The following is a 21,744-nucleotide window of genomic DNA, read 5'->3' as shown; positions in this document are numbered from 1 at the left end:
GGGATGGGTTGCTTGATCAGATCAGTGGTTCTCAAACTGTGTTCCTCAGGGGTGCCTTGAGGAGGGAATGGGGCACCACTAGGGCATAAGCTTCTGGCTCTCACATCCAACTGCAGGCAGAGAAGGTCTCCGACCGACAGAGAGACACACAACAGGTTTCTGCTGTGTAGGAAAAGTTTCTCTCATGCAAAGTGAATCATCCCTGGTTTGTGGTCTAGTTTTTGTGATCTAATGAAAAATAGAATGAGAGCTGAGCAAAGGCGAAGGGCAAGGCAATTCCAATCTAGAGTCAATGGGAACAGCCGCCGCCGTCTGATCATAGTGGGTACTCAATAGAAATTTCTTATTAAACTGAGATGTCTCCGTGGCAATCTGTAGAACGGAATTGAGGAGCTGTCTCAGTAAGAGACAACCCTGGAGCCGCTTAATTAGCATTCACCAACCTCCAAGGTGAAATGGAGTTTGCAACACAAACAGAACGAGCAGCAATGCACACAGTTCATCGCAGACGGCTTGTATGGACAAATGAGTCGACATGCTTTATCAGTTACATCTCCAGTGCTTGTCGAAACCCAGGTGAGGTCATTGCTCCCATCCTGACCTGTTCTGTCATGCCACTGCCGAGCCAACACGATCATCTCTACGCTGTTTATGGAGGAGGCTGAGCTCTGCCCACCCAACTGTCAGCAGACACCCTCTGATGATCAATGCACTCAGGCACAACGTGGCATGTGTCCCAGGAGCCCATGCCCAAGAAGCAGCACCAGCCCCCACGGCACGTGAACTTTAGAGAAGATTAGGACATGGAGATGTCTCTCCCAGCTGAACAACCCATGCAGAGGCAAAGAGCGAGACAGCACTCCCAGGGATCACCCTGACAGATAACCATCGCTGCGCAGGATGAAAACAGCTGGCACAAGAGTATGAAGATCCTTTAGATATGCAGACCCCTTCTCCATTCACAAATGTGGCTTAAATGCATTATTTCTTATGATCCTCATGGCTATGGGAAAACTTGCTAATACAAGTGCAAGTTGGTAAAACCCTATGGGGAGAAATTTGTGAATAACTGTCACATTTACTAACACATATTCATTCCCTTTGATGCACTCATCCTATAGATATACTTACACATGTGTGAAATGATGCAGCATTGCTTTTAACAGCAGAATATTGGAAACAACCTAATGACCATAAATACAGGGGTTGCTTAAGTAAAAATTGTGCTATATCCTTCAAAGGATATATTGTTATGCAAAAAGGTAAGATACAGAATCATCAATGTTTTGTTAGCATTTTGTCAAAAAGAAAGGTCAAGAGAGAAAAAAGGAATGTATACATATGGTAATGACTTGTGTGTGCAAAGAATGTGAAGGTACACAGAAAATGGTATCTCTTGGAAGAGAAACAGGGAGACCAGGGACAGAGTAGAAGGGAGACTTGTCACTGTTTATTTTGTCTTATATTTTGGGTACAATGCTCATCAAGATGTTGTACATACAGGGAGAGAGAGAGAAAAAAAAAAAAGATGTTGTACAGTTTTGGGCCAGGCATGGTGGTGCACACCTGTAATCCCATTGTCTCGGGAGGCTGAGGCAGGAGGATCATGAGTTCAAAGCCAGGCTCAGCAAAAAGCAAGGTGCTAACCAACTCAGTGAGATTCTTTCTCTAAATAAAACACAAAAAAAGGGCTGGAGATGTGGCTGGTAGAGTGCTCCTGAGTTTGTGTGTGTGTGTGTGTGTGTGTGTGTGTGTGTGTGTAGTCTTTGAAAGCAAATAAGGTTGTCAGTGTTAAGTAGCCAATTAATGTATGTAATGGCATCTAGAGACCAGAAGCCCTATAAATGTCTGGTTTATTGCTGTGACTCTTATAATTTTTTTTTTAAAGAGAGAGAGAGAGAGAGAGAGAGAGAGAGAATTTTTTTAATATTTATTTTTTAGTTATCGGCGGACACAACATCTTTGTTTGTACGTGGTGCTGAGAATCGAACCCACCACTTGAGCCACATCCCCAGCCCCAATTTTTTTTTGGGGGGGGGGGTACCAGAGATTGAACCCAGAAGCACTTAACCACTGAGCCACACGCCCAGTCCTTTTTTATTTTATTTTGAGACAGGGTCTCACTAAGCTGCTTAAGGCCTTATTAAGTTGCCGAGGCTGGCTTTGAACTAGCAATCCTCCTGCCTCAGCCTCCCGACACACTGGGAGTACAGGCATTTGTACCATACCTGGCTCTTTTTTTTTTTTTTTTTTTTTTTAAGGAAGAAGTTGAGGTATTGCTTAATGTCTGTCTTCTCTGCTAAGTTGTAAGCAAAGAGAACAGAAGCATTCCTTGCACCCACAACCAGGCACAGTGTCTTGTACTTAGTGAATCTTTGTTAAATTAATTAACGAAGGAAGCAATGAGTGAAGTCTAATGTCCTTAGTGATGGGAGTAAGGGCAAGGTTCCTGGGCTACTTAAAACATACCATAGCTCATCTCCCAGTACATTTTCCATTAGTCACAGGTGTTAACAGGTCCAACCCAGTTGAACCCACCCATCCACAGCTGATCCACCCAGGAAGGCTGTCTGCTCTGCTGGGTCTTCTTTCACTCTGTTCTTTAACTGTAGGTGTCCCTGGATTTCTGGTTTAGTCCCTTCACTTTCTCTCCCCTCCCTTCCACAAACTCCCTGAGTTACCTACCTCATTCATTTCCATGAACTTCATTACCACCTTTATTTCACTTTTAGCTCCCAGCCTCTGTCTAAATTTCCTGTCCTGTATTACCCACAACCTAATGCATCACTCCATCTGTATATTCCTCCGACTCTTCAAACACATCTCTTAAAACCCATCGGTTTTCCTCCCCACCACCTTCTATATTTTTAATCCTTTTCCTTCATCTTCATTAGTCAATCAACTCCCTCCTAGGTGGGATCAAGCCTTCCCGCTCTTGCTTACACTGTCTTGGTTGGGGGCCACTTTGCTTTTACAACAGCTTTCCCATAGGGCTCCCGCTGCTACTCCACCATCTTCCTAAATCAGACAAGATTTCATTACTCTTCTAAGGGCCTTTTGGAACACCATACTGGTTTGCAGATCCCTTAGCCACGTTCCAGACTCAAACTGTCCTTCTCCCCTGCCATGGATCACACATTCCAGTCACATGATCACACCCTATTCCTGCCTTTGACATGCTGATCCGTCTACCCAGAGGTGCCCTCCCTCCCAACCTTTTCAAGCTAGAGACCTCATTTAACCAAACTCACTTCTCAGGTCCCATGAGAAGGTACCCCAACCCTCAGGCTTCCACACCAATTTCTCGCGTTCAGAGCTGTCTCTCTCTTATAGCTTTTCTGATACTGTTCTACAGTTGAGGATATGATGGGATCTCTATGACTCTGGAATGTGAGATTAGACTACTGGCTTTATTATTACATTTTTTAAACACCACTTTCTCCCTGGAAGAGGGAGAAGGGTCCAAGCCCTTTTCAACAGCAGTCTGATCCCCTTCAGTTAGTTCTCTTGGCTATTTATGGAGCCCTCTGGCTGCCAGCCTCTGCTAGGAGGAGAGAAAGGTGGAGGTAGGTCAGGAGGCTGCAGGAAGTCAAGGAGCCTGTAGACCAACTGGGAGGCCGTGTGCACCCATTCTGAGCTGCTTAGATGATGCTCTTATCCTGCGGCCCTCACTCCCAAATCAAACCAGGATCCCAAACCACGGAAACTGTTACATCCCAAATGCTACCTGTAGTCCTAATTTCCCTTCAACCCAGCATTTTCTGGGGTGTCCCTCTATCCCATTACCAAGGACAGCTGCCAGATGAGGGCACATAAGGAAAGCAGGCTTTGATGTCCATGTGTTCAGGAGTTTGGGACCTAATTCCAATCACCCCCAAGTAATTCAGCAGCTTTTATTTTTCTGGTGGTCCTTTTGACTTTGTAAATAATCAAAACCCACAATTTTGGGACTACTACAGTAATATTCCATAAAACAAAACTGATATTCTGAATCCCTTGGCTGAGAAGGATATTCTCATACAAGCTACAGGCACCAGGAAGGCACAGGAAGGAGAAGGTGGGGAGCTGCCCAGGGGGTGGGGCGGGGCCTCCCTGGAGATTGACTCTAGAGGGACAGCCAGCAATGGAGGCTTGCTCACCAAGGGGCCATCCTCCTTATCAAACAGGTGGCAGCCCTGTGATCCAGCTAATCCTTCTAATTACAGAGGGCTTGGCTGGAAGCCAGAATTTAGGGGGGCAGTTTCAACTCCTCCAGGGGGAGGTCTAGCAAGCCAGACAGGACCCCCGCTGAACAAGTGATGGCTCCTGGCAGGATTTCCAACCAGCAGGAAACTGGGGTCCTCAGCATAAAAGAGACCACTGTAGAAGCTCATTCATAGGGACTGGGCCAACCCTCCTGAGTCTGCAGCAAAGTAGTAGCTTGGAAGGCCTGAAGTGCCCAGGGCTGGCCCAAGATACCCAGACACCAGTTCCACAGATGAAAGACACATTCTCATCTCCCTGGTGATGGGATGGAATCTGTGAATGATTTGCCTGACTTGATCAGTCCTTGGCAAACTGGTTCCTGGCCAATTTCAGCCAGCCATCTGTTTTTGTAAATAAAGTTTTACTGGAACACAGCCCTGCTCATTCATTTATGTATCATCTACAGTTGCTTTGTCTCTACTAAAGCAGAACTGAATAGTTTAGACACTATGGCTCTTGAAGCCTGAACTAGGCACTACTTGCCCTTTACAGAAGTTGGCCAACCCCTGCTCTAGTAAATGTCCAGGCTGCACCTCAGGCCAACAGCAAATCTCTTTTTAAAGCTTCCCAGAGATGGCAATGTGCAGCCAAATTGCACACCAGGGCTCCAGCCTGTTGCAGCAACTGAGAGGTGGCTGCCCAACCTAGAGTAAGTTTCCATCTCAATTGACCACAGAACAGACAGTGTGGTTCAGAGCATGAGCTCTGGGAAAGACAGGCCTCAACCACATCCTCATTCTGCTGTTTATCAGCTACATGATCATAAGCAACTCATGCTTTCTGCACCTCAGTTTCTCTGCCTGCAAAATGGGGATAATAACATCTACTTCCCAAGGTTATTGAGAGGATTAAAGGAGAGTATATGGAAAATGGCAACACTGTGCCTGACGTGTGACTACACTTAAAAAATGGTGGCTAAAATGGGATGGAGGAGAAGGAAGATAGGTGGGCCCCACCATGGCCTGAGTAGATGGTGCTGCCTGAAGAGACATGCTGGTGTCAGAAGCTAAGGACCAACTTCCAGAGGATGCTGGGAAAATCCCCAGGATACATGTGATCAAACAGCCAACCTGTGATGCACGTATAAGGCTCAGAAGTGCTTGAAAGACATACCACAGCTAAGCTCTGCCCACTTTCCCTATACTTACCAGGGTTCCTGGGTTTCGGCCTTGGCTCACATCTTAACCACAACTGTTTACCTGTTTGCAAGGTTCTAGTAACTCCTGGCAAGTCCTCACTGGAGGACTTAATAAAAATCCCAGACCCAGCTGCATGGGCCACACACTGGGACTGTGGTACACTTGGGCTACCTGATACCTACCCTGCCTCACCTGCTTCTTGCCTACATTTACCCTGCCTCTGTATCCATGAGTGTTTGACATCATCAGCCAGATTCGTAGCCAGATCACACAAGGCGGGGCTCTGTCTGCCACACACAGAGGACTTCTCCCTTGGGCAGACAATCTGGGGACTAAAGGTGCCCCAAAGACATTTGTGTCTGGATCATTCAATTAACAAGAAAAGGGCATGCTGTAAAATTCATGGGGCTCCTTGCTCAGCTAATGATCCACATCACAAGGGGAGGGTGGTCCCTGTGTTTCACAGCTGCAGCCTAGGTCTTATTCAGAGTTAATAGCCTTTTCTGTCTGGTGGAAAGATGGGTGACACATTAAATGCATGAACAGAGTTCTTATGAACCCTGGCGGAGTTTGGTGAACCACCAAATCAGGAAATGGTAAGTCATGACCTTCATCAGCTGAGCCAGGTGTGACTCTGTTTGCAGTCAGCCATCCCATCTTGCATATTGATTTACGGCATGCACTAGAAGGATCAAGCAGAGAAGCCTGGACAATTCCATCCTGCACTTAGACAATGCACCTATGAGAAAACAAGGAACAACCCCTCAGCACAGCAGGAAAATCCAGGAACCAGCCAATGGGAAGATCTAATTATAATGATAACAATGATAAGAATAGCTCCTATTTACTGGGGCTTTCGGTGGACCAGATGATTCATTTACATGCAATCTCTTATTTAATCTTTACAACCATCTTATGAAGTACTTGCACAACCACAGCTTGGAAGTGCAGAACTGGGATTTGAACTCAGGTCTCCCTACACCTCCCACTAGCTTCTTCTACTTTACATTTCTTTTTTTTTTATTGGTGCATGTTCATAATACAGAATGTGAATTTCATTATGGCATTATACAGAATGTGGATTCATTATGGCATTATACAGAATGTGGATTCATTATGGCATATTTATGTATATGTAAAAATGTACTTTGGGGCCAGGGTTGTGGCTCAGTGGTAGAGCACTTGCCTAACATGCCTGAGGCACTGGGTTCAATCCCCAGTACCACATAAAAATAAACAAATAAAAAATAAAAGTATCGTGTCCATCTACAACTAAAATTTTTAAAAATGTACTTTGATCAGTTTCACTCCCCAGTGTTGTACCGTTACACAGTCTCCCCTAAGAGAACCAGTTATACCTGCTGTGGCACAATCCCATTATACCAAATAGTCTAGGTAGGATGCAGACAGGAAAATATACTCCCCAGGTTCCAGGGAGGGTCACAGTCCACCTCAGGAACTATTTCTTTACCCTTCCAGGTGTTAGCTCACCTGGGGCTCTCCCTGTCCCCATCTTGCATACCTATTTTCTGGGCTTTTCAGAAACTCTGCATGGATTTCTGTCCCATCCCCCTCCTCGTACTTCTCACCAAGCAACTCCTTGTAGAGCTCTGGGGGTCATGCATCTGATCTTCTCTACAGCAAGAATCTATTCTTGGCTCAATCCCTGGGCCATAAGATCAAGGATTTGCTCACAAAGCAGCAGCAGCCACTGCCCACCCCACCATCAAATACTGATGATAAGACATCCCATCTTTTATCTTATCTAAGAAGAACTAAAAATCTAATTCGTTCTCCTGCAGAGCGCAGCATTGCAGCCTGCTGAGCTCCACCTGGGATGTAATGCACTTCTACCTCCCTCTGAACCCTGGTTCTGTGACTGCGCTAGTGAAGGATACTGACCCCCAAACCAGCTGGCCTCGGGTCAGTATTGGCCCAAGAACGTGCTACCAAGGGACCCCAAGTGAACTCACTTTCCTGAAGTGTAAACTGGGAACAGCAATAGCACCTCTTTCAAAAGGCTGGTGAGATGAGAGACGTACACCACCTATCAAGTTCTCAGCTCAGTGCTGGTACTAGATAAGCACTCCACACACACTAGCTATTGCTTTGATAGTTGTGATTATATTGTTGTTTCTGCTCTAGTTGTGATTATATATTCATTTATTTAAAAATAACTGCCCTGCTTTCAAAACAGTGCAAATAATTATGTGTTACTCTTCAAGGACTGAAGTCTGACACTTGAAAAAACACTTAGGTACAAAATTAAATTGTTCTCTTGACTTGCCCCTAAAATATGCTGCTTTACTTTTAATAGTAAGTCCTTGATATTTTCTCCGAGACTTAACCATATATTCTCCAACTTAGTCCCACACCAACCTGGTAATTACTACTTTGCAGATGAGGAAACCAAGTTTTAGGGATGCCAATAATAAGAATATAATAATGCCTGCCAATTATTTCATGCTTTTTATGTATTATAAAAAAAAATTTAAGAAACTCTATGAATGCTGTGTCTTGCTATTTTAAGAACAACCTTATGAGCTGGATACTGTAGTTATGCCCATTGTATAGGTGAAGAAGCTGAGCCACAGAGAGGCAAAGTAATTGCCAAGGTCACAGGGACCACACAGAGAACGCTGGCTTTCCAGTTCCCTAGTGAGCTGCTTGTGTGCTAGTTGGGTTTGGCAGGGGACAAAAGGATGCGATCCAGGGATCTTTGTTATGGCAACACAGTCTGTACCCTGTGCCTCCTTGCCTCATGTGCAACACACACACACACACACACACGCACACACACCTCCCTCCATGCTGGGTGATCTCTAACTCTGTTCTCTATAAAATTCCATGACTGTTTGAATCTACAGAGACTGTCCCTCTGCCAGCTCTCAAGAGGTCAAAGCGCCCATGCATGCGGTTTTCCCAAAAGACAGGAACAAAGCTGAATATTTTCCTAGCCACATTAAAAATGATGTTCCTGTGTTAGAACAACATCGAAATGTGTTTTGGTTTGTTTTGTGACCGGCCCCTCTTTGATCTGCACGTTGGCCGCAGACTGACTGGCTGTACCAGTGTCATTCTCGCCAGCGGGGGGGAAAAAGTCTGGAGCTAAGTGAAACTAGAACATAATCCTCACAAACCATGGCTTCCCATTCATGCTCATCGTGTTGTGTCAGCTCAATCACTGTCTTGATCAGTGCCAGGAAAAGGGAGTGATGAAGTGAGATGATGTTGCACTCCGGAAATGCAGATGAGTTGGGTCAAGTGCCCATCTGTTGGTCAGTCGAGTAGCACATTTAAGCTGCCCTTGGGCAAGAGAAACAGGGAGCTAGGAGAGACCTTAGAGCAGCTACTTCTCTATTATAAAGCTCTTGGTAACTGTGAAGAGGAAAAACATATGTCTTTTCTAAGCTAAGTGGAGCACATACAATTTGAAGTCCACATATTGAAAAGTGTGGAAAAGAGACTTGTCACATACTCTGGATTATGAACAAGAGTTTGGCCAGGCTGCCCAATGGGACATTCGATGTCAATTTTTTTTTTTTTTTAAACCAGAGACTGAATCCAGAAGTGTTTAACCACTGAGCTATATCCCAACCCCCTCCCCTTTTTTTTTTATGTTGAGACAGGGTCTTGCTAAGTTGCTTAGGGCCTTGCTAAATTGCTGAGGCTGTTCTTAAACTTGCAATCCTCCTGCCTCAGCCCCCTAGCCACTGGGATTATAGGCTGCCATCTGGCCCCAGTTCAATGTCAATTCTTTTCTAGGATATACGTCACACTAATACCAAAAGGCATAAAAAAATATTTTCTTGGCTCATATAAGATGTGTTAGATCAGAGAGAGGCAAGTGTTATGGGAGTCTGCACCTAGGCAGACATTGAATAGGGATCCCTAGGAGTTCTGAGATCTTCACAGGAGCCCGGGAGGTCAAAACTACTTTTTGTAATAATACTAAGATACTATTTGACTCTCATCTCTCTCAAGTGTGTGCTGGAATTTTCCAGAAGGTACATAATGTGATATGGCAACAGACTGGATGTAGAAGCAGATATGAAGTCTAACCATCTCTCATTAGGCCAGACTCTAGGGAGATCTACAGCAAAGTAAAATAATGGCATTATTCTCACTATTTTGGAAAATATTTTATTTAATAAAAATAAGTTATGTGAACATAAAATAGACTTGTTTGCAATTGACAAACAAGTCAATGATTTTTAAAATTTCCCAGCTTTAATATCTAATATGGCAAATGGTGATCAATATAACCCACATAAAAATACTTTGGGTCCTCAATCATTGTTCTGAGAATAAGGAATTCCTAAGGCCCAAAATTTTAGGAGCCACTGCCCTAAAATTTTCTTTCTTGCTCATTGGAAGCTCAGTGGCCAAGCATTCATCTGCTCCAGACTCACCATTTTCTTGGTCATGGGCTCAGCCTCTCTCCTCAGTAGTCTTATAATCTGCTTTGCCTCCAATCCTTACTATTGGATTGTTTTTATTCTGCCTGTGGTCCTGGAGGCTCACAGTTGTTTATTTTCCCTGGCAAGGCTGAGAAAATGACTTTCCTCAGTCCCTCAGGTGTCAATCAGGCACTGTCCACATGCATATGAAGAGCCTTGCCCATCAGTCAAAAAGACAGAAGCACTTCTGTGGGTTCACAAGGGAGGGAGGTGCATTTAGACCCAGGAGTCAGAAATGGTCCAGAGCCTGGGCTCTGGAGACCAAAGAAGTCCCACATCTGCGGCAAGAGATGCCAACCATCAATCAGTGGGCAGCACGTTACAGATCAAGTATCCCCCTCTTATGTGAAAAGGGCTATGACTGACACCAAGCCAAGGCAGAATTATATTCTCTGCAGATTCCAGGGACCTCAGAATCCCTTCCTGCAAACAACGCCAAAGCCTCAACTTTATCTCTTTCCTGCAACCATGGTGAAATATTCATGTCAATCTAATGTGAAGCTTCTCCTAGACACCTGTATGAAGTGCTTGGGGAAGAAATGAGAAGATGAGTAGGAAATGCTCCCTCCCTTCCCTCCAGGAGCTGCTCGTTAGCAGCAAAATGATTGACTCCAGTTTGAACTCATGTCTGTACTTCAACTGTTTGTTACAGGCAAGGAGGATATGACAAGAAAGGGCAAAGCCACCCAAGAAGGCAGAGAAACAAAAGTCCTAAATAATTTACAACACTGGATAATCAACATTTGAAACATAAGAATTTATTTTGCAAAGGAAGTCACTTTCTGCTTCTTGTTTATAAATAGTACTTCTTAACCTCAAATGCAACTGTCAGCCTGGAGAGAAAGAATTTGGTTTCCTACCAAACTGAAAAGTCTCCTGTCTATCCAGGTAGGCTGGAGCTCTCAGAAAGAATTCACTGAATACCAGAGGGGTTGTCGAGCCAGAGGCACTCCCAACTCAGACGCTTCTGGAAAGAGCCCTGGGTCTTTTTGAATTGCACAGTGCTTCATATTTAGTATATGCTCCAGAATCATAAAGCTCTGTATTAAAAGGGCTGCCATGAAAATATGTTTAATCATTACCTGTTTATTGGGCATAACTAGGAACAAACAACCAGAGGGCTTTTGCTAGATTCAGACAACAGCCCATGGCTGGAACTTGACTTACTGTTGGAATCAGGCAGGAACCTACTATGACCAAAGTTAAAATACACCTGTCACATGGGGAGCTGCAGGTAAAAGCCCTTTCGGAAGGCTTCTCACCCACCTTGACCCCTTGTTCCACTCCTGCTCACATCCTCCACCCTCCCTCAACATAATCACTGATGTTCAGTAATAGTTAGAAATCTTCGGAATTGTCTCACTTTAGGCCTCTCCTAATCTTTTGCAAAGATTATCAAGATCATTAGTCCCAAATCTCCTGCACTAGGAACATCAAAAGTCCATTTACTAATTAATTGGATGCTTTTAAGGACTATCTACATGTAAAATATCAGATGAAGTTTGTAAATAAAAAATGCATATCACAAAATCCCTATTCCTATCATGAAATAATTGACATATTTTTCTTGCAGTCACAAATTCTCTTCTCCCCACCCTCACTTGTTCCCCTCCTCTCTTTCCAGTGCCCTATCTCCTCACTCCATCCAATAGCTACAGTTGCATTCCACCACTTCTGACCTTGTGCTGCACTCAAACATTAAAAAGTGACCCAGCAATGGATACAATTTTAGATCATTTATTAAAGTGTCAAATTTGAAAATGGTGACAGCAGTCCCTTCATTTAGAAGGCAGCTCAGAGGGAAGTACATAGGCCTTTCTAGAAGAGCCCACAAGACTCAGAACTAGGGTTTGGCTTGGGTGAACTGAAGCAGTAGATCTGTACTAGCTGGCAAGGTAATCCTGAGAAGTAAATAAAATAGTGCCTGGGAAGAATTTAGCTCTGTGCAGGGCACACAAAAAGTCTTCACCAAATGATAGCTCTGACTCTCACCAGGCAGCCTTCACCATGTAGGCCATCATTCAGAAAAGGAAGATAATCAGAAATTATAGATACCAGGAACTGTTTCTTAACCCATCTGTGTATTCTGTTTAAATTGGCTTTACAGGGGACAAGGCACTTATATTAACTTCTCTAATCCCCAGAACAAGCCTGTGACGTAAATAGGACAGGTAGTATTATCAAATCAGGAAATGAGAGGGTCAGAAAGCTGGAAGAATCTCGTGGGGGTAAGGCTTAACTGGCATTAAGTGGCAGAAAATGGAACTAGGGCAGGAGCCACATCCTTCACAGTCCCTGAAAGGGGAAGGTTTTCTCTATTCGGCTGATTTCTCAATCCTTCTATGTTATGGTCCTACCTCACCTTAAGAACTGATCTTCAGAAGAACTTAAGAAGAAAATGCTAATTCTGATGCAATACAAAGTAAATCCCCCATACCCAGCTGTGTCCCAGTTGAGCGGATCTATCATGGTGTTTCCTCTCACACACCAGGTGGAAGTTACAGGCTCCCCTGCCTTGCTCAGCAAAGCATGCAGCTTTAGGGGGTGAGGTCCTTGCAGAGAGCGGTGGAGAGGAGCTCTGTGCCATGTACAGGGACTTGGCTCCCAGCAGCCCAGCTGTTGTATTGCCTTCTGAGGCCCCTGCCCCAATTTAGCAGAGAAGATTACAGGCTGGCAGCTTTCAATTATCCAAGCCAGATCAACTCCCGGTGGCATTCCACATCTGGAAAAGCCTTCCCTGGGAATCAGTACAGGAGCTTCTGTGCATTCTCACCTCTACTATTATCTTCAAAGCTACCTAGAGAATATTATCTTCCAAGGGCAAAGATTTAAGAGAAGTTGAAAATGCACAGAGTAGTTAGTAATAGTTGTTTTTAAAAATTCTCTTTAGCCAATGATGGGACCCAAAGAGACACTATTTTCTAAATGGCACGAAATGTGAAAGCCAAAAAAATCAAAGAAAGAAAATGGCAAATACACTATCAAACAATCTATAGTTCCTCCTGTTATCTAAAATGGATGACATTTTTTTTGCACCAGCCACATCTACTAGTATGTCTCCAATCCAGGAATTTTGATAGAGATAGAATGAAAAAGATAGAGAGAGAGAGAGAAGGCAGGCAGGCAGGCAGGCAGGCAGGAAGGAAGGAAGGAAGGCAGGCTAGGGTTGTGGCTCAGTGGTAGAATGCTTCTCTGGAATGTGTGAGGCACTGGGTTTGATCCTCAGCATCATGTAAAAATTAAAAAAAAAATAAAGGTATTGTGTCCATCTACAACTAAAAAAAAAATATAAAAGAAAAGAAAGACCAAATGCTGAATATTCTTTCTGATATGCAGATGCTAACACCCAATAAGTGGGGTGGGTGGTTAGAAGTTCACTAGATGAGACAAAGGGGAATGGAATGGAGGGAAACGGGGATGGGAACAAGAAGGTCAGTAGAATGAATCAGACATAACTTTTCTGTGTTCTTTTTTTTTTTTTTTTTTTACATTTTTTTAGTTGTAGATAAACACAATACCTTTATTTATTTTATGTGGTGCTGAGGCTCGAACTCAGTGCCTCACACATGCAAGGCAAGTGCTCCATCACTGAGCCAAGACCCCAGCCCTTTCCTGTTGTTCTTATATGAATACATGACCAGTGTAACTCCACATCATGAACAACCACAAGAATGGGAAGTTATATTGCATGTATGTATGATATGTCAAAATATACTTTACTGTCATGTATATTTAAAAAGAACAAATAAAGAAGGAAGGAAGGAAGGAAGGAAGGAAGGAAGGAAGGAAGGAAGGAAATACTCAAAAGGACTTCTGGCCCATATCATGCATAGAAAAAGTACAGGGAAGAAAAGGCTCAAAATATCCAGGCTTCTCCATGTAAAAGAACCTTCCATAACACAAATCAATACCTCAGGCTGCCTCCCTGTTTATCCCCACTATGTGGGAACTTTGCTAGAAAATCTGATCACAGTTATCAGCAAGAAACTGATTTGGCTGTCCTGCTTCAAAGAGAGTCATCCAAATTAGATATCGGCCAAAACATGGCTCGGGTGAGCCTGGCACGCGTACATGGAAAGCTCTGGAGTCAGTCTTTGCCCGGTATTCTTGGCAGAACTCTGGCATGAAGAAGGCCCCACTCAACAGTTCATCTGACAACAATCCCAGATTCCCAGAACAGGGATATGATGACAGCCCAAACCATGGAAACCAGAGAAAATGTCAAAGGCCACCAGTGCCACTTTCTGGGTTCTAGACCTTGTTCCCACTGACTTCTTCCCTGTAGGGAAGTAGCTGCCTTTTGAATACTTGGATAAGCCCCTGAGAAATTTACCCTCAGTGACCAACATGCACAAAACCCTGGGTTGTCCCCTAGGGATATAGGGTGGTGTACTCTCCGGTATGGCTGCCAAAGGGAACACAGGAGAGGTCACCAGGCTCTTCCTGACCAAGATCATGGGGTTAAAAATGTCCTAAGTGCTCCTGCAGTAGAGGAGAAAGAGGCAGTGCAAAAAAAAAAATCTCAACCGGAAAAAAAGGGATTTAATCCATATTGATCTTTCCTTTAAAAGATGGGTTGACCTCAAACAGAAAATGACCTTAGCTACTCACCTTAAACAAAGAAAAGGGCTCAACTTGCAGTTAATCTGCTCATATCTAAAAAATGCTCTCAGAGAATTCAGCTGGGTTTTCAAGATGTCTCTTCTGGAGAGATGGAGGCTTTGGGAAAAGAGTTTCTTCCCCCATTGTTTGCTACGGGTGTGGTCAGCAGTGTGGACAGGAAGGAATGGCAAGAAGGGAAAGATGGGCAGTACCCAGAACCATGCTGAAGATGTGCTATAATGTAAAGAATTGGGGTGTGGACCTGAGCTCAATATACTACTTTACGCTCTGGCTGGGTGACTCTGGATAAATCATAGTTCCCTCCAAAACTCAGCTCCCCCAACATAAAATGGGGTAATGCCTACCATGGTTGGGCGCTTGTTAACATTAAGTAATGCATTTAAAACTTGAAACAATATTTTGCACACAAATGGTCAATAACTGCTAGATCCCATCCAACTGTCTTCATACCATCTTGCTGCATATTAAAATAACAGTCACCAAGACCGAAGGTCACAGATTTTTCCAGAAAATGCATCATTTCAAAAACTCTTGTTATGTTGGTCCATCTGACAGACAATATGGTCAGTTTGTTATTTAGTAAATATATTCTTATTGGCAGTTAGAGTCATTTCCTGTTTAGTGTCTTAAAGGATGATCATGTAGTCTCTCTCACTTTTTTTTTTTATTAACCTTTGTTTCAAACTTTATTTCCAGGCTTCTTCAGCTTAATTAGCTGCAAAGAATAAATTGTGCATAAGCAAAAATTGAAAAGAGCTGCAGTGTCCAAGGGTTTGGGCTTAGAAATATTAGAAATCTAGATTTTATCAGATCTATAAACAAGACAATTTTAAAAAGCAGTCTTAATATAAAAATAGCAGCTTCCAGTAACTTCAAGTGTATCTTCTTCAGAAGTTGATCCGTTCAGTTTGCCTTATTCTTAGAAGCCTTGTCAAAATTCTCTACAAGATCTGGAACTTCATGATCATCATCCTTCCAGTTGCAATTGGTGCTTTTCCATCCACACATTGTTTGGGCAAAGATTTAGCCAGTCTCCTTCAATTAGTCAGACAGTCTGCACCAAGTTGGCTCAAGATGCTGGGTAGCATTTCTGTCAGTTGCTCTGTCTCAGCATGACCTGTAATGGTGAAAGTGTCTGCTGCCAGAGATGCCTGAACTTTAGGGTTGTTAAAGAGGATCACTGTTCCTTGGTTTGTAAACATATTCACCTCTTCAATACCATAGATATTGTTTATCCCTAACTTTTTTAAGGAGAATTGAAGTTTTTTTTTTATCATCTACTGTAGCTGTTCTATGAACCACCTTCTTCTTTCTGTGAGCAGTTCTTTTCCCACCAATGTGCACTTGTGCTTGCAGTTTGGTGAGTTTTTCCTGGTTCATGATATTTTCTTTCATCTTTTCAGAGCGGAAATGGGGCTGCATAGGGGACAAGGGTTGGCGCTCAGGGAATCTCAGGCAGACTAGCTGAGATTAGACACACACACAGGGATGCAAGATGGCAACTAGGGGAGATCATGTATTCTTTAGAAAGGTTTTTGTGGGAGGGGGTGACAGAATAGAAAGGAGGGAGAAGGGAGAAGTTAGGGAAGAAAGAAATATTCATTGAGTCTCCCTTTTCTGGACTAGACCTTATGGTGCATGCTTTGCAGGTAAGATGCCTAGGAAACTTCCTGCAGGCCTGCTGTAAGTGTATAGGGGTTTGTTTCATAGAAGACACATGCATCTGGGCAGTCATTTGGGCAATAGTTATGCAGCAGGAAGAATATCTAATAATTACTTGTGCTGCTGTCAAGAGTTTACCATTCAAAACTGGCTTCAGGCTAGGTGGTGGTGGTACATGCCTATAATCCCAGTGGCTCAGGAGGCTGAGGCAGGAGGATGACAACTTAGTAAGGACCTAAGCTACTTAGAGTGACCCTGTCTCCAAATTTAAAAAAAGGGCTGGGGATATGGCTCAGTGGTCAAGCGCTCCTGAGTTCAATCCCTCATACCAAAAAACAAAAAAAGCAAACAGCCCTCGTGAGCTGACTCAGACTCAAAGCCTTTTGCTTTCTGTTATAATCACCCATCAAAGCAGAGCGCTCTTTGCACTTAGCCCAGTTGGCGCCAAGATTCTTTATTCTCTCTGAGGTTTCTATGGAATCAGTGTTTCTGCTGGAGGAGTCCCATGCTTACTGCAAGGTCACAGTCTGCTAGACTTCAGGGAGGCTTGGTCTTACAGCCAGGGAGTTTAGTGTGCAGAAATGAGCTCAGGAGAAACCAAAGCTTTAAGAGGTTTCAAGATAGTGGGTTTGGCCGGACCGAGTCTGCAAGAGCAAGTGAAAGTTGTGCCCTCTTCTTAGCTATTGGGTCTTGAAGCCAATGAGTATTCACAGTAAAGAAGCCAGAAGGGAAACCAGAAGTGCCTTGAGGAGGTGGGAAGACATGATCCAGGAGGCAATGTGGAGCCTTCAGAAAACTTAAAGCTGAGTAAATGGTGCTTTTAGAATCAAAAGAAAAAAAAAAAGTTGAAGGAATAAGGGCAGTGGACTGGACAGGTGGATCAGCCAGAATGCAGAGAAGGCGAGTCCCTAACCTCCTGTTCCTGCCAACTCCAAGGCATGTTCATCCATCAACTTGTGGCCAACTTTTCTGAACATTCCACAGCAGCTGCTGTTCACGCTCCTGATTCCACTGTGATTTGAGAGAACTGGTTAGTTCTCATTCCCTTTCCCAGCGGATGGATTGTTTTGCAAAGAAATACCAGAACTTTTAAAAGGCCAGTTATTTATTCCACCTAAATTAGTTGTTTTTTCTTTCTTTTTTGCTCCTAACAATTGTCTAATTTAAAAAAATTCTATATTCATTTTAAATTTCAGTAAAATACACACCACCCAAATTTTACCATCTGACCCATTTTTTTAAAAAAATATTTTTTAATTATACATGAACACAATATCTTTATTTTTGTTTTATTTTACTTTATGTGGTGCTGAGGATCAAGCCCAGGGCCTCACATGTGCAAGGCAAGTATTATACTGCTGAGCCACAACCCCAGCGCCCCCGTCTTAACCATTCTTAAATACGCAGTTCAGCAATACCAAGCACATTCACACTGTTATGTCGCCATGTCCTGCCATCCATCTCCAGGACATGTTTTTTTTTTTTTCTTTTTGTGAAACCAAAGCTCTATGCCCACTGAAATCTACCTTCTTTTTAGTACATATGATACCCTTTCTTGACAAAAATATAGGAAATAATTAGGTAAAGAAGAAAGTGGTTAGGGAGTTGAATGAGGTCAACACAAAGAAAGCAATTGTGTCTAATCTACTCTAACACTTCAGAAAACCCCATATTTTTGTTATTTAAATTGACAGTCTGTTATAATTTAACTCCCTTTAAGGCAGTACAGTTTAAGCTTGGAAAGTAAAGAGAAAACAAGTTGAAAGTACTAGCTACAGGGGTCATTTTTGTGACTAACACAAAGCAGGGTTAATTCTCTCTTTGAAAGCTTTTAAAAACAACCATATGTATTTGGCATAGGAAATATTCTATACAGCCCTTCCCCCGAGAATCTTATCAAACTAATACTCTTTCATATGGAAGATATCTTTGTGCAGTTGGATAGAATCTTAATGGCTCTCAAGTCCTGCCTTCGTATTAGCATCACTTATGTAGCTTTTAACAAATGGCATGCTTGGACTCCATAGTCAGGATTGTGAATCACTGGTCTGGGGTCAAGGCCTGGTCATCAGTATTTTTTTAAACTTCTCCTGAAAAGCCCCATGTGTAGCCAGGGAGGTATTCCTACAGTTTCACTAAATGATGTGGGCTGAAAATAGATTTTAAGGAATGGCATGACTATGTGGTAGACCTTAAGCTTTGGTTTTCTTGTTTTTTTTTTTAAATTTTTTCTAATTAGTTATACATGGCAGCAGAATGCATTTCAACACTATATACAAATGAAGCGCAACTTTTTATTTCTCTGGTTGTACACGATGCAGAGTCACACCATTTGTGCAATCATATACGTACATAAGATAATAATATCCATCTCATTCCACCATCTTTCTCACCCCCATACTCCCTCCCTTCCCCTCACTCCCCTCTGCCTAATCCAAAGTTCCTCCATTCTTCCCTTGGCTTCCCCCATTATGGATCAGCATCCATGTATCAGAGAAAACATTCGGCCTTAACCTTTGGTTTTTCTTAATTCAGAGACCACTTTGAGATTCTGATAAGGCTGTGGATCATCTCCTAGAAATACATGTGTGCTCACACATGGTCACAAAATCTACAGTTCATTGCAGGGGCCCAGTTCCACTAGAAGTCCACCCCTCGTGTGTTGGACAACAGCCAAGGGGGAAGCCTGGAGGACAGCAGCAAAGATGGGTTATCAGGAAGTAGTATAGAGGAGGAAGCAGCTGTGAAGAGTAACTACAAACAGGCACCTATGTCAGAGAGGTCTCAGAGGAGTGGTGGGTGCAGAGGCCAGAGTGCTGCAGGCTGAGTTGTAGATGTGGGGTTTTAGACATGACGAGGACAAGCATGAACAGCTGCGGGGCCTCCCTCCCTGGATCTCATCCTCCCCCTTCCCTTGTGTACCTGTGGGTCTCTTTCCCTATTTTTGCCCCAGGCAATCCTCCTCATTGACCTCCAAACTCCAACACTGAATGCCATCTCTCTCTGACTCATCTTCATGCAGCTGCTTCCTTCTCCATAGTTTTATATATGGTTCCCATCATCGCTTTTGCAAACGTCCTAATCCTACCCCTCCTCCCTTGCGGAAAAACATCTTGAATTCCATAGCACTTTCCCTGTGACTCTCTTCTGGTTTACCATCTTCTATTACTGTCACATGAGGGCCTGCCAGAGTTCTTTAGGGCAGATTGCATTTTCCAATAATGGCCATAGCAATATTTCCCATTCCATATGTCCTTTTGCAATGGATACTGATACTCCTCCAGTAGAAGCAGGGCCTAGGTAGCCTCTCCTTGAATTTCGGAAGATTTCTGACTTATGTGAATTGAAGGAAGATGGCAAAAGAAACAATGGATCGTCATTGATAGAAAAAGACCAAGTTGAAAAAAGGCAACATAGCTTCCATCTGGTTTTGAGGAATTTCTGTGTTTGAGCTATGAGCTGATCTGACTGGCAGGCTACCAGGCTGCCATGTTGTAGGGAAGCCCGGTGTCAGTGAGTAGACATTATCAGATGATTCCAGATGAGCTTTCACAGCTTCCTAGCTGAGATCCTGGACACTAATGAGTTAAAAATTTTAATAAAAACAAACAAAAAACATGTACCCTGTGCACCCTTCCAGAATTTCTGACCCATAGAACCCATGAACCTAAAAAGAGGGTTTTGTTTTATTGCCAGTGAATTTGAGGACATTTGTTTTGCACCAATGGTACCTGTTACACTTTTCTACAGGGTGGTTAGTGTCCTGAGGTAAATAGGATCTCTCTCTGATTTTCTGTGAGTAGAAGTATACAGATATGAGGATACAGTGACACTGGAAATAAAGCAGCTTTCCATTTTCCCAATGAGTAAAGGAGATTAAGAAAAAAGTGTTTTGGTCAGTTTGAATACACAAATTTTTAAGGCCTAAGAGGAAACAGTTAATTGTTCACTTGCATATGATTGACACGTGCATACTCATAATCACAATTGGATAACATATTTTGAAATACTGCCCTTTTAATACCCACACTTTATGAAGCAATTTTATCCAGTTCTTTTTTTTTTAAAGAGAGAGAGAGAGAAAGAGAGAGAGAGAATTTTATTATTTATTCATTTTTTTAGTTTTTGGTGGACACAACATCTTTGTTTGTATGTGGTGCTGAGGATCGAACCTGGGCCGCACGCATGCCAGGCGAGCGCGCTACCGCATGAGCCACGTCCCAGCCCCCTTTATCCAGTTCTTGATACATCATCAATATTGTCTTAAGTCATGGCAGAGCCACTTTTTGAGTAAACTAACAGGTTCTGGAGCACACCATCTTCACAGCCTGTCTTAGATAAAACTGTCTGGAATTTTGTGTATGAGGTCACTGGGAATGTTATCCCATCCCTAACCAGGCACTTACATAACAAACACAAGACCTTCTGATTCTATTGTCTGTAGATGTATAGTAATTATCAGCTCAAAGTCACCACACTTCCTTTATTGCTTTTGTTCATGAGTTGATCTGAAAAAGTTTGTGTACAGTGACATCTAACCTGCATTTAGATGAGGGCAGAGCCCAGGCATAATCACTAAAACACTGTGAATTTGCATCCTTTTTAAAGTCCTCCCTGACCTCTACAAGTTATTTACTTAAGGGAACTGCAGTAATATGTACTGTCCAAACATTTCATGGCTCAAAGTAAATAACTGAAGAGTAGTTCTACTTAAGACAAAAAACTACGTATAGGAAGGTAAAACCAGTCCTATGTTCTAAGGAATCTTTTTCTTTTCTTTGATTTTTTTTTTTTAAGAAAAGCAATCACCATATGTTTGGATTCATACCTGAAAAATGTGTGTAAAGTGATAGTGATATTTGTGGCCCTTAGGGAGTCTGAGCTCTGAGTAGTAAGTAGGTCCTCAATGTTATAAGAGAAAGAGAGCCTGGTTGGGAGGAAATCGTGGTACTACAGGTGACAGAAGTGATAACTCACAATTGCTCTCAAGGAAAACATGAAAGATACTAGCAAAGACCCAAGTAGCAAAGCTTGGCCAAGTTAGGGAAAACAGTGAATACAATGCAAATATCATACCCCAGGCCTGTCCTTGAGTAAGTTACTAAACCTCTCTGAACCTCATTTTCCTTCTCCATTCTGTAAAAGAATTGTTTGGAAAATAATTTGAAATGGCATATAAAACTGAAGAAAAAGTAAATATCCAGCTGGACAGATAGTTTCTAAAGACATGTGATCAAGGACATCATTATGTCTGATGGGTTACATATGGGGGTTGAGGGAGAGAATTATCATTGCTTTCAGTTTCTTAAGAGTTTTTCCTAGAATGGGTCATTCCCAGATGTTTGCATTAAAAAAAAAAATTCTCTAATTTTTCCCATAAGAGTCCAAGAGTGTTATGAGGGATGTAGAATGCAAATGCAAAGTTGTTTATTAGACGGGGGTTATTTCTAAATTATATTCTCTAAGAGCTGTAAATTACATTGTCAGAGGGGGTCGAAAAATGGTGAGGTGAACAAAGGATCCACTGTCTCTGCTACTAGGATACACCACCACACACGGCACCAAGCAAAACAGATCTGGGGTCCAGAATTCAAAGACTGGTGAATTACACAGAT

At 42.8% G+C, this 21,744-nt stretch overlaps 1 protein-coding gene and 1 pseudogene across 1 annotated transcript in view; both read right to left on the bottom strand.

The window, feature by feature from the left end:
• The window catches only part of Chn2 (chimerin 2), a 264,189-nt gene that overhangs the window by 180,391 nt on the left and 62,054 nt on the right, over positions 1-21,744 (bottom strand). The window lies entirely within an intron of this gene.
• On the bottom strand, positions 15,371-15,862 carry LOC143405221 (transcription factor BTF3 pseudogene; annotated as a pseudogene).

The sequence above is a fragment of the Callospermophilus lateralis genome, chromosome 1, assembly GCF_048772815.1.
Source record: "Callospermophilus lateralis isolate mCalLat2 chromosome 1, mCalLat2.hap1, whole genome shotgun sequence".
In the NCBI taxonomy this organism is placed as follows: Eukaryota; Metazoa; Chordata; class Mammalia; order Rodentia; family Sciuridae; genus Callospermophilus; species Callospermophilus lateralis.
The sequence above is the reverse complement of the archived record's forward strand: the minus strand, read 5'-3'. Positions and strand labels throughout refer to the sequence as shown.